This window comes from Podarcis bocagei (genome assembly GCF_964188305.1).
Source record: "Podarcis bocagei genome assembly, chromosome: 8".
Taxonomy (NCBI): domain Eukaryota; kingdom Metazoa; phylum Chordata; class Lepidosauria; order Squamata; family Lacertidae; genus Podarcis; species Podarcis bocagei.
In genome coordinates this window covers 32,038,151-32,046,922 of record NC_138133.1, presented here as the reverse complement: position 1 = coordinate 32,046,922, position 8,772 = coordinate 32,038,151, and the positions used below count along the sequence as shown (strand labels likewise).

General features: G+C 42.8%; 1 long non-coding RNA gene across 3 annotated transcripts; it reads left to right on the top strand.

Moving 5' to 3' along the window:
• The first annotated feature begins 1,562 nt into the window (after positions 1 to 1,562).
• On the top strand, positions 1,563 to 7,644 carry LOC308592613. 3 transcript variants are annotated; one of them, XR_014010581.1, is made up of 3 exons: positions 1,563 to 2,014; positions 2,806 to 2,924; positions 6,197 to 7,644. It is a non-coding gene; the product is annotated as an uncharacterized lncRNA (long non-coding RNA). The 3 variants fall into 3 exon arrangements; XR_014010582.1 differs by lacking the exon at positions 1,563 to 2,014 and adding an exon at positions 2,141 to 2,420; XR_014010583.1 differs by lacking the exon at positions 1,563 to 2,014 and having other exon boundaries at positions 2,141 to 2,924; positions 6,197 to 6,335; positions 7,303 to 7,644.
• Positions 7,645 to 8,772: the final 1,128 nt, after the last annotated feature.

Sequence of the window (8,772 nt, the reverse complement as noted above, 5' to 3'; positions counted from 1 at the left end):
AGTCAATGTAGTGAACGATATATTGGCAGACAGCTACTGTTGACTGAAATGCCAGTTGTGGGCACTCTAGGACACGTAATCAGCTTTTACCTGCAGGACAGTGAGCTAATTCTTCACTTTGTTCTTAATCAATGAAAGCCATCAAACACAACAGACATTTGTTGACCCACTTAATGTAATGTGTGAAGCTGTTCTCCCAAGCCAGGCAAAAGGAACACACCTATATGGTTAGGTATGTGCTAAGTCCCATTGAAGTTCCTGTGTGCTGCAATGCACATTCAGCATGGACAGTGACTTACATTGTTGATGTTAGCCCAATGCAACAAGTGAGGGGTTTTGCCTTCACAATTATTCCCTGCCACAGTGGCTCATAAGACTAAAATATAAATAATCAATAGTGGTTTGATGGCACCATTCTTGGTACTGTCCAGTAGTTAGCTCCCCCATCCTCTTTCTTTCTCTCTTTCTTTTACCTGTGTCATCTTTCATGGATGCTGCTCTTTAAATAACAAACTTTATTCCACATTTACTTTGGTGATGATAAAAGACAAGACATTTGCAATGGATTTGCATGCCTGAAGGAGCGTCTCCACCGCCATTGTTCAGCTTGGACACTGAGATCCAGCACTGAGGGCCTTCTGGCAGTTCTCACACTGCAAGTGAAGCTATAGGGCAGTGTTTCCCAAACGTTTTTGGGCAACGGCACACCTGTTAGCCGGAAAAAAATCTCGCGGCACACCACCATTAAAGCCCCGCCCCGTGACGTCAGCGCGCAGCGTCACGCCGGGAGGGACGCACAAAAGCGAAAGTTTTTTCCCTCCCCCTTGCCGGGGTGGGAGGAGGCAGCAGAGCGAGGGCAGCTGAGGCGGCGGCGGGGAAAGGAGAGGAGGAACGCGGCGCGGCGGCGAGCTAAACTCGGAAGGAGTAACCAAGTGTTAGACGGTTGGGAGGCAGAGATGGGCTGCTGAAGGCAGAACGGAGGCGACCCGTTCTCCCGGAGGTTGATTTCTCTGAGTCTCGGTAGAGAGTGTGTCCGCAGGAAGGGATCCTCCCTTTTGCGCGCGCTGCCCCGCCGCTCGGCACCACCACCGCGGAGCCGCCCCCGGCTCGACGCGGATCCTCGCCGCCGCCTCTCACCGCCCGACTCGCCCGCCTTCCTCCCACGGCACACCAGCCGATGTCTCACGGCACACTAGTGTGCCGCGGAACACCGGTTGGGAAACACTGCTATAGGGAAGCAGGCAGAGGGCCTTCTCAGTAGTAGCACCCTTCCTGTGGAACGCCCTCCCATCAGATGTCAAGGAGATGAGTAATTTTATATCTTTTATGAGACATCTGACGGCAGCCTTGTATAGGGAAGCTTTTTAAGGTTTAATGTTTTGCTGTGTTTGTATACATGCTGGAAGCTGCCCAGAGTGGCTGGGACAACCCAGTCAGATGGGTGGGGTACAAAATAGTAGTAGTAGTAATAATAATACTAATAATAGTAATTTGGCTTAAAGGTGGCTGGAAAACAACAACATAGCAGCCTCCTATAAAACACACACACAGTTTGCCCTTTGGGGAGCGGCTTTGTACCTAGATACCTACACACACCTGTGTCACACACCTCAGTCACATTTCTTGGCGTCTTGAGGAAAATCCCAGAGAACGCTACACACACCTTGAAGTAAACAGTCTCTATCAGAGTAAGAACAGGGACAAAAGAGATTTCTTGGGTACTGCCTTCCATTTATTCTGTGTAACCTACTCACTTTCTTATCCTGCGCCAGTGTTTACTCCACCTGTTTAAAGATACATTCATTACCAGCTCTCCTCCCATTTCAGTGGCTAATCCAGCCTGGAAAAAAACTAAACTGATTGTTAACCTGACTACAGACAAGAGGCTTGCTGTGCAATTTTCTAACCATTAGGACAAGGGAGTGAACCTGTTTGTGTTTCAAGGAAATGTTTTCCGTGTCCACCCATTTAATCCTGGTTAAGGGTATTGTTCTGCATCTCAGAGCAGTCTTGGGTAAGTGGCATGATTATTGCTGGCATGGAGGGGTGGGGTGGGGGGACGGGAATTAGGGCAGTGCTTCATGTGGGTTCAGCCAAAGTCTGTGCTTTATATTAAAGAGAAGAAAACAGGACTGGACAGAGTGTTCTGGGAAACTAATCATCAAATAGACTGCAACCCATATTTGCTTTTGGGAATGTGATATAGAGGCATTACTTGGGAGATTTTCTATTAAAAACGAAAACGAAAAAAGCAACAGAGAAATCAAGGGAGCCTAATAATAGCTTCTTAACCACAGAAAGCGAGAAACAACATAGATACGATAATTGAATGTGGTTTTGATGGTCAGAATCTGCCTTTATTCTACAGCTGTATTTTCGGATTTGAGGCTTGATCCTGGCAGCCACGACGACAACTTTTTGTATGTAATTGCCTGCGTATTTGTTCATTCGAGAGTGTGTTCCGTTTCACTTTTTAGACTTGCTAGATTTTAATAAGGCTGGGAGATCTTTGTTGTTGGTACTGCTGCTGGCTGTTGTCAATACAATCATCTTGCTTTTTTAACTATTTATATAATACGTTTAATTTCATTTGTTTGGATCCCAGTCCAGTAAAGCATGCTTTTTGGATATGGATACTATTGAACTGCAGAGCTAGTAATTTTCAGTTTATGTGGCATTGTGGGACAATGACGGCTGCAACTCAAACTACAGCAAGGCCTACACTTCCACATGCTCAAGCCTTTCCCTGTGGATTCCCTCTCTCCCAGTGAGCTCATGGTCCTAACAGGCTGCTTCTTCTTGCAGGTTCACTGGATTTTTTGCCTGACAACTTCCTTCCACTGCTGTTGAAAATCAAGATTCCTTGCTTGGCAGCTGCCCTTCCTTAGCTTCTTGGAGCACCAAGCCTTCTTTTTCTCCAACAGGTGTGCCGTGGTGTGAACGTACAGACAGAACCTTATGCTGAAAAGCATTAGAAATGGAAGATTTTAGTCTCCAAATCATTTGCAGTTATTCAGTTTAATGTAATTGTTATCTGGATGCTTCAGGGGCTTTGGGGACACTGTGGTAGTCCGACGCAGGGGACTGTTCTCCAAAATATAATTTTCAATATGTGCTAAGATTCAGAGGACATTGAAAATCATTGTTGAACATGCCATTAAAGGTCAAGGCCATTTTGGGCAAATTAACATAAGGATTATATTCAAAATTCAGGAAGCAATTGTGCCATTTTTGATCGCACTGGGAAGACCTCATTTAGAGCCCTGGGTTCAGGAGGTCTGAGCATTTTAATTCAAGAAAGGTGCTGACAAAGGAGAAAGGATTGAGAAGAGAGCTAGAAAATGATAAGAAGGTTAGTCGTCCGGGGGGGGGGGAGCAATTTCCCTTTCCCCTTCTGCACCTTCAGGTACAATATCTGAACTATTTGTCTCTTGTAAAAATCAGCTAAATGTCCATTGAAAATACTTGGCAATGAGCAGAATGGAACTGCAACCACACCTGCATGTTGTAAAAAGCTGGGATGGGGAACCTGGTGCCCTCCTGTTGTGTTGCTGGATTCGACCTTTCCTCCACCCGGGTCAGCATGGTCAATAGGGGTGGTGAGATCTGTAATCCAGCAACAACTGGAAAGCTGCAGGTTCCCCACTCCCGTTGCAAAGTGATATGTGCAGGGCTAACTCAGGACATTTTGTCACTAGGGTAAAATGACAAGACAATGTGTGTCCCCCTTCCGATTGGACTGGTAGCTGAATCTGACTTCAGCACTGGTGATGGGGCTAGTGTAGGGTTGATAGCAGGCTACTGTAGGGTTGATAGCACAGGTTGTATGGCACTCACAATTTTCTCCTACAATACCTTCCCAACATTCCCAGCTCACAGCATCTGCTGTCTAGGGGGCTGCTGTATGCAAAAGTATATGTTATGTAGGATGCCATATAACTATACTGCTTCGTATTTTAGCAGAAATCTCTAAACCATTTCCATATCTCAACAAGAATGTACAGAACGTGGAAGCAAGGTTGCTTGTGGTGGGCAAACTGCCGTCAGCACATGATAACATCTTTTTCGTGGGATTTGCACTGGCTGTCAATCAAGGTCACTGCATTCTGCTGGAGATTGTCTCCTGTAAAGTCCCTAAAATATCAGAAGCCCTCTCTACAGCAACTCAGAGCAGGACTTTCAAAGTTGGCTACTGCTGTTCTGTGGAGCAGCAGTTCTGTTGAGATATGACAGGCTCCCACTATCTCTATGTTCCGGAAACAATTGAAAATGTTTTTGTTTCAACAAGCTTTTCCAAGTAGATGGAAAGGTCATTGCTTTGGGTTTCGTTCTGTGTTGTTTTCGTGCCTGTACTTGGTTGTTCGTATACTATTTTCAAAAGCATTTTTGCTGTTTCCAAAGATGGAACATACATCACCCTTGGGAGATATATTATGGAAGGTGTTTCACAAAATGAATAAATAAATGATATATAATACAAATTCAACATCCAGTGTGCTACAACTGTTAATAATAACAGATCCTATGTTTTAAGTAACATAATTAAGTAACAATAAGTATCTAAAGACAATGTGAGTTAGTAAAATAAATGGGGAGGGGGAGCAAATCATACAGAAAACATATGGTATTTGCTAAATTTGTAATGCGGATCACAATCCTAACACAGTTCCAAAGAAACCTGGCTGCCGAGTGCCTAAACCACTACCAGGCAGTCCAAACAGCGATCCAGTTTTTAAATGATGAGAACATGTATGCTGGGGAAAACCACATGTGGTAAGCAAAAGTGGAGAGACACTAACGTACCTGGCCTATTGGCTTTGCTTTTCTCTGTGGGTTTTTTTAATTTCACGTAACTATCCAGAAATAGAGTGAAATCCTATATCCTGTAATTTATTAGATTAACCTTTCAGAAACTGCTTTTAATTAGAACACTGGGAAACCTCTCTTCACTTGCTGCCAAATTGTTAAAAAAAAAAATCACACAAAAGGGGAAACAAATTAAACAGAGAGAAATGCTCCATTTTGGATTTTGGCCACTCTGTAAGAAATCCTATCAATAACAGAATTCTGCAGTGGGATTCATGGTGCATCTACAGTGGTACCTCAGGTTACATACACTTCAGGTTACATACGCTTCAGGTTACAGACTCCGCTAACCCAGAAATAGTACCTTGGGTTAAGAACTTTGCTTCAGAATGAGATCGGAAATTGTGCTCTGGCGGCACGGCAGCAGCAGGAGGCCCCATTAGCTAAAGTGGTGCTTCAGCTTAAGAACAGTTTCAGGTTAAGAACATCCCTCCAGAACGAATTAAGTACTTAACCCGAGGTACCACTGTATTTGTTTGTCCACTACACTGAGAAACCTATTTTAACAGAATGCAATACACACACACATACACAATGATAATTATCAAAGTATAAGAGTATCTGAGTGGTTGAAATAGCGACATGTATCAAGGAGTCTTGATTTTTTATAATAATAATTGCTTTGTGTGCCCATGTCTAATCTTGCCCATTTCTAAAATGTATTTATTGGTGTGTGTTTTTCTTCTTGTAAATCTACCAAAGAATAAATGAAATCAAATCGGGATTAAGGGGTTAAGAGGGCATGCGCACTGTGTCCTGTTGATGTCATGGTCATGGCACTTGCCCTTCATCTGATAGGAAATGTTCTGTGGGGGTGGGCACACACAAAAATGGGTGGCTGGGGAGGGTCAGTTGGGGGAAGTGAGAGAGAAATGTCCCTGTTGGAGGGTGTGTGCTTTGTCCGTACAAGTAGATCTTCAAAACAATGCGACAGCTACCTTTCAGCTGAGAATAAATCTACGTGCTTGAAAGAAAGACAAGTAGCATTAGCTCATCATGACTGCAGATGAGTCCTGGCTACCTTGGGATAATTGAATCGTAAAATAATTCAGCATGATCTAGCCATTTGTCTGTGATACGTTTTGAGTGTGCAGCCATGTACATTATGCCAAGGAAAAACTGGGCTGGCTTTTCACTGAAGGAAATTGTACTTTTTAAGAGAGAGAGAGAGCGAGGGAGAGAACTTGCTTTGTAAAGAACTTTTTCAGTGATGGAAGGAAAATGTCACCACATCCTCTGAACAGCAACATACTGTACAGGCCCACTTCCGTGCCAAAGAATGAACAGAGATAAGAGAACAGTGGGCAATGTTTATCCTTGTTCCTTTCAGCTCCTCACAGCTGTGTAGAGCCTGGTCATCATTACCAACAAATGAAAAGGAATGGAAACATTAACTCTGTGGAATCTTTGAAGAAGCTGGTGGCAATGAAGTTAAGAAAGCATTAACAATGGAAAGCATTTAGGAAAAGGTCAGCGCTCAGATTAATGTATGCTCTCGCTACTGGGCTGCTTCGGGGCTAAGATGTGCTCGCACTATAGATGAAGGGACCAGTTTAGGGATGTAGTTAGTCACGGGCTTCCTTCTGTGAGACTGAGGACTGTAGCCGCTTGATGAAAATAATTACCACTACCATTCTTTGCCGCCTTTCATGGCTCCGATGGGAAACCGGCTAAAGCTGCTGCTTCCTTTCTTAGGACTTCTGCCAAGCAGCCAATGTGCTTCTCTCTTCCCACCAGCAGGCCAGCCTTGATCCTTGGTAGATTTGACAGAGCAGGATATGGTATCCATGGGACCTCCAATAGTTTTGTTGTGCTGCAAAGGAACTGGTCACCATGTTCATATAGATACCAATGAGTGTTGCTATGGGCGATGGTGATGAGGCAAACACAACACACACACACGCAACACCAAGCTAAGTCACTTCTTGATTTGCTATTCAGACCATTCTTGAGCACTGAAGCAGTGGCCATCTGCCAGTGTTTGTAATAGGAGGTCAGTATGCACTGACATTCAATAAATTGGTATTATATGCCTCAGATTTGTGCTTTATGGGTTCTACATTCTTTCAGAAATACGAGCCTTGAATGGAATTGTGATTGAAAATCCACATAGACAAATTTGTGTCCAAAGACAAGCAGATGGTTGCATTGTCTATCTTATAAATAATAATGTTATTTGACCAGAGAAATGGTTTGACATACTCATTGAAAGTAATGGGACTTAGGCTCAGTCCTAGGCACATTTACACGGCAGTAAATCCACTCAGCTCAATGAGACTTATTTCTGAGTACATGCAGGTCCCAAGTTCCAAAAACAGTGTGTTCCCAATACATTGTTTGTTAGACAAGTGTTAGACGGATAACAAGCTGACAATTTCTATTATTTCCTATGGGAACATTCCTAATCTGTGATCTCTCTCCCCTCTCCTAACGTAGTTTCTTCCTGAAATGGCTGCAGCCAACCAGCAAAAGAGAGACAATGGAAAAACTTATTTGCCTTATCTATCCCGCTCTCTGATTTATCCGCTCTCTCTCTCCCCCTTCCCGCTCTCCATGGTTTTTGCCTGAAAATGACTGCCGTCAACCAGCAAAGCAGAAACAAGTAAGGAAGTGGGCAAACTCTGGCTGTTTGGATATCTGAATTAGCCATGTGTGTAGCAATGTTTGGGCATAATTATTCATATTCGGATAAGTGAATTTTCACATATTGAGCTTTCAGAAAGCAGGACCTGTTCTTTGCAAACAAGCTTATTGGTCTGACAAAATTATGCTTTTCATTTAAACTCATTTATTTGGGATTCACTCTTTTTATATTTATTTATTTTAAATGCAATATTTCCTTGAAAACTGAGACATTGGAGCAAAATCTGGTACTCATGTTTGGAACACAATTCTAGATTTAAAGTAGAAATATCAGCTTGATCTCTGCACCTATTTTCAAAGGAAAGGGACAGGAAAATGCAAAAATGCACCACAATGGAAGATTGAAAGTGAAAATTTAATAATTACCATTTAAATGTATTGATGATTAACTCCCTTTGTCCTGAGAAAGATTTTAAGGCTCCCCACTCCTCCCCAGTTCATAAAGAAAACATATACCGGGTAGCTCATAGTGAATGCACCTATTAATAGAAAAGCCAGTAAAATACATTTCAAAATGTACTAGTGTGAATCAAGAAATAGGACTGTCATTTCTTTTCTTTTCTTTTTGACAGATCACATTATTTCCTTCATTAGGTTTGGGTTCAACTCCCATCTACAACGTGAATAAAATTCAGGGTACATTCACTATTTTATTAATTGACGTTCCATGTCGGGTAGTAGCTCCATTCCACATTCCTGTGATGTGAACTTGTCACAGAGTTCACACAATTATTATTTCTCAAGTTATTCCTGTGGAAAACCACTCACACTTTCACTCTGCAACATAAAAAATATTTGAGAGTACCAGAGACTTCTCAAGATTGGAGTGGTGGGGGAGGGGGGGAGAGCATTTCTTACACTCTGTATTAGATTTTGACCTAGGAATGTGCCCAGCACATTATTAAGATCCTATACATGATGAAACAGCAGCAGACATTTATTCAGCTGGACCAGTGCTATCAGTGGATCTGGGAACGGAATTTGCACAGGGAATGAATGGGATCATCCTCTGTTAGGAACAGGCAAAATCTGTTAGTTTTAGCAGATTGAATCCATTGTAAGTCTTTCTCAGACTATGTACTTTGAAATTGCTCGGCATGTCTAACTTAGGTCCATAAGTTTCATAGAATCATAGAATGGTAGAGTTGGAAGGGACCACGAGGGTCATCGAGTCCAGCCCTCAAACCCATGGCCCTGAAATTAAGAGTCTCATGCTACTCTGAGCAGAATTTAGTTGGTACAATCCAGTTTCTAAGTCTTAAG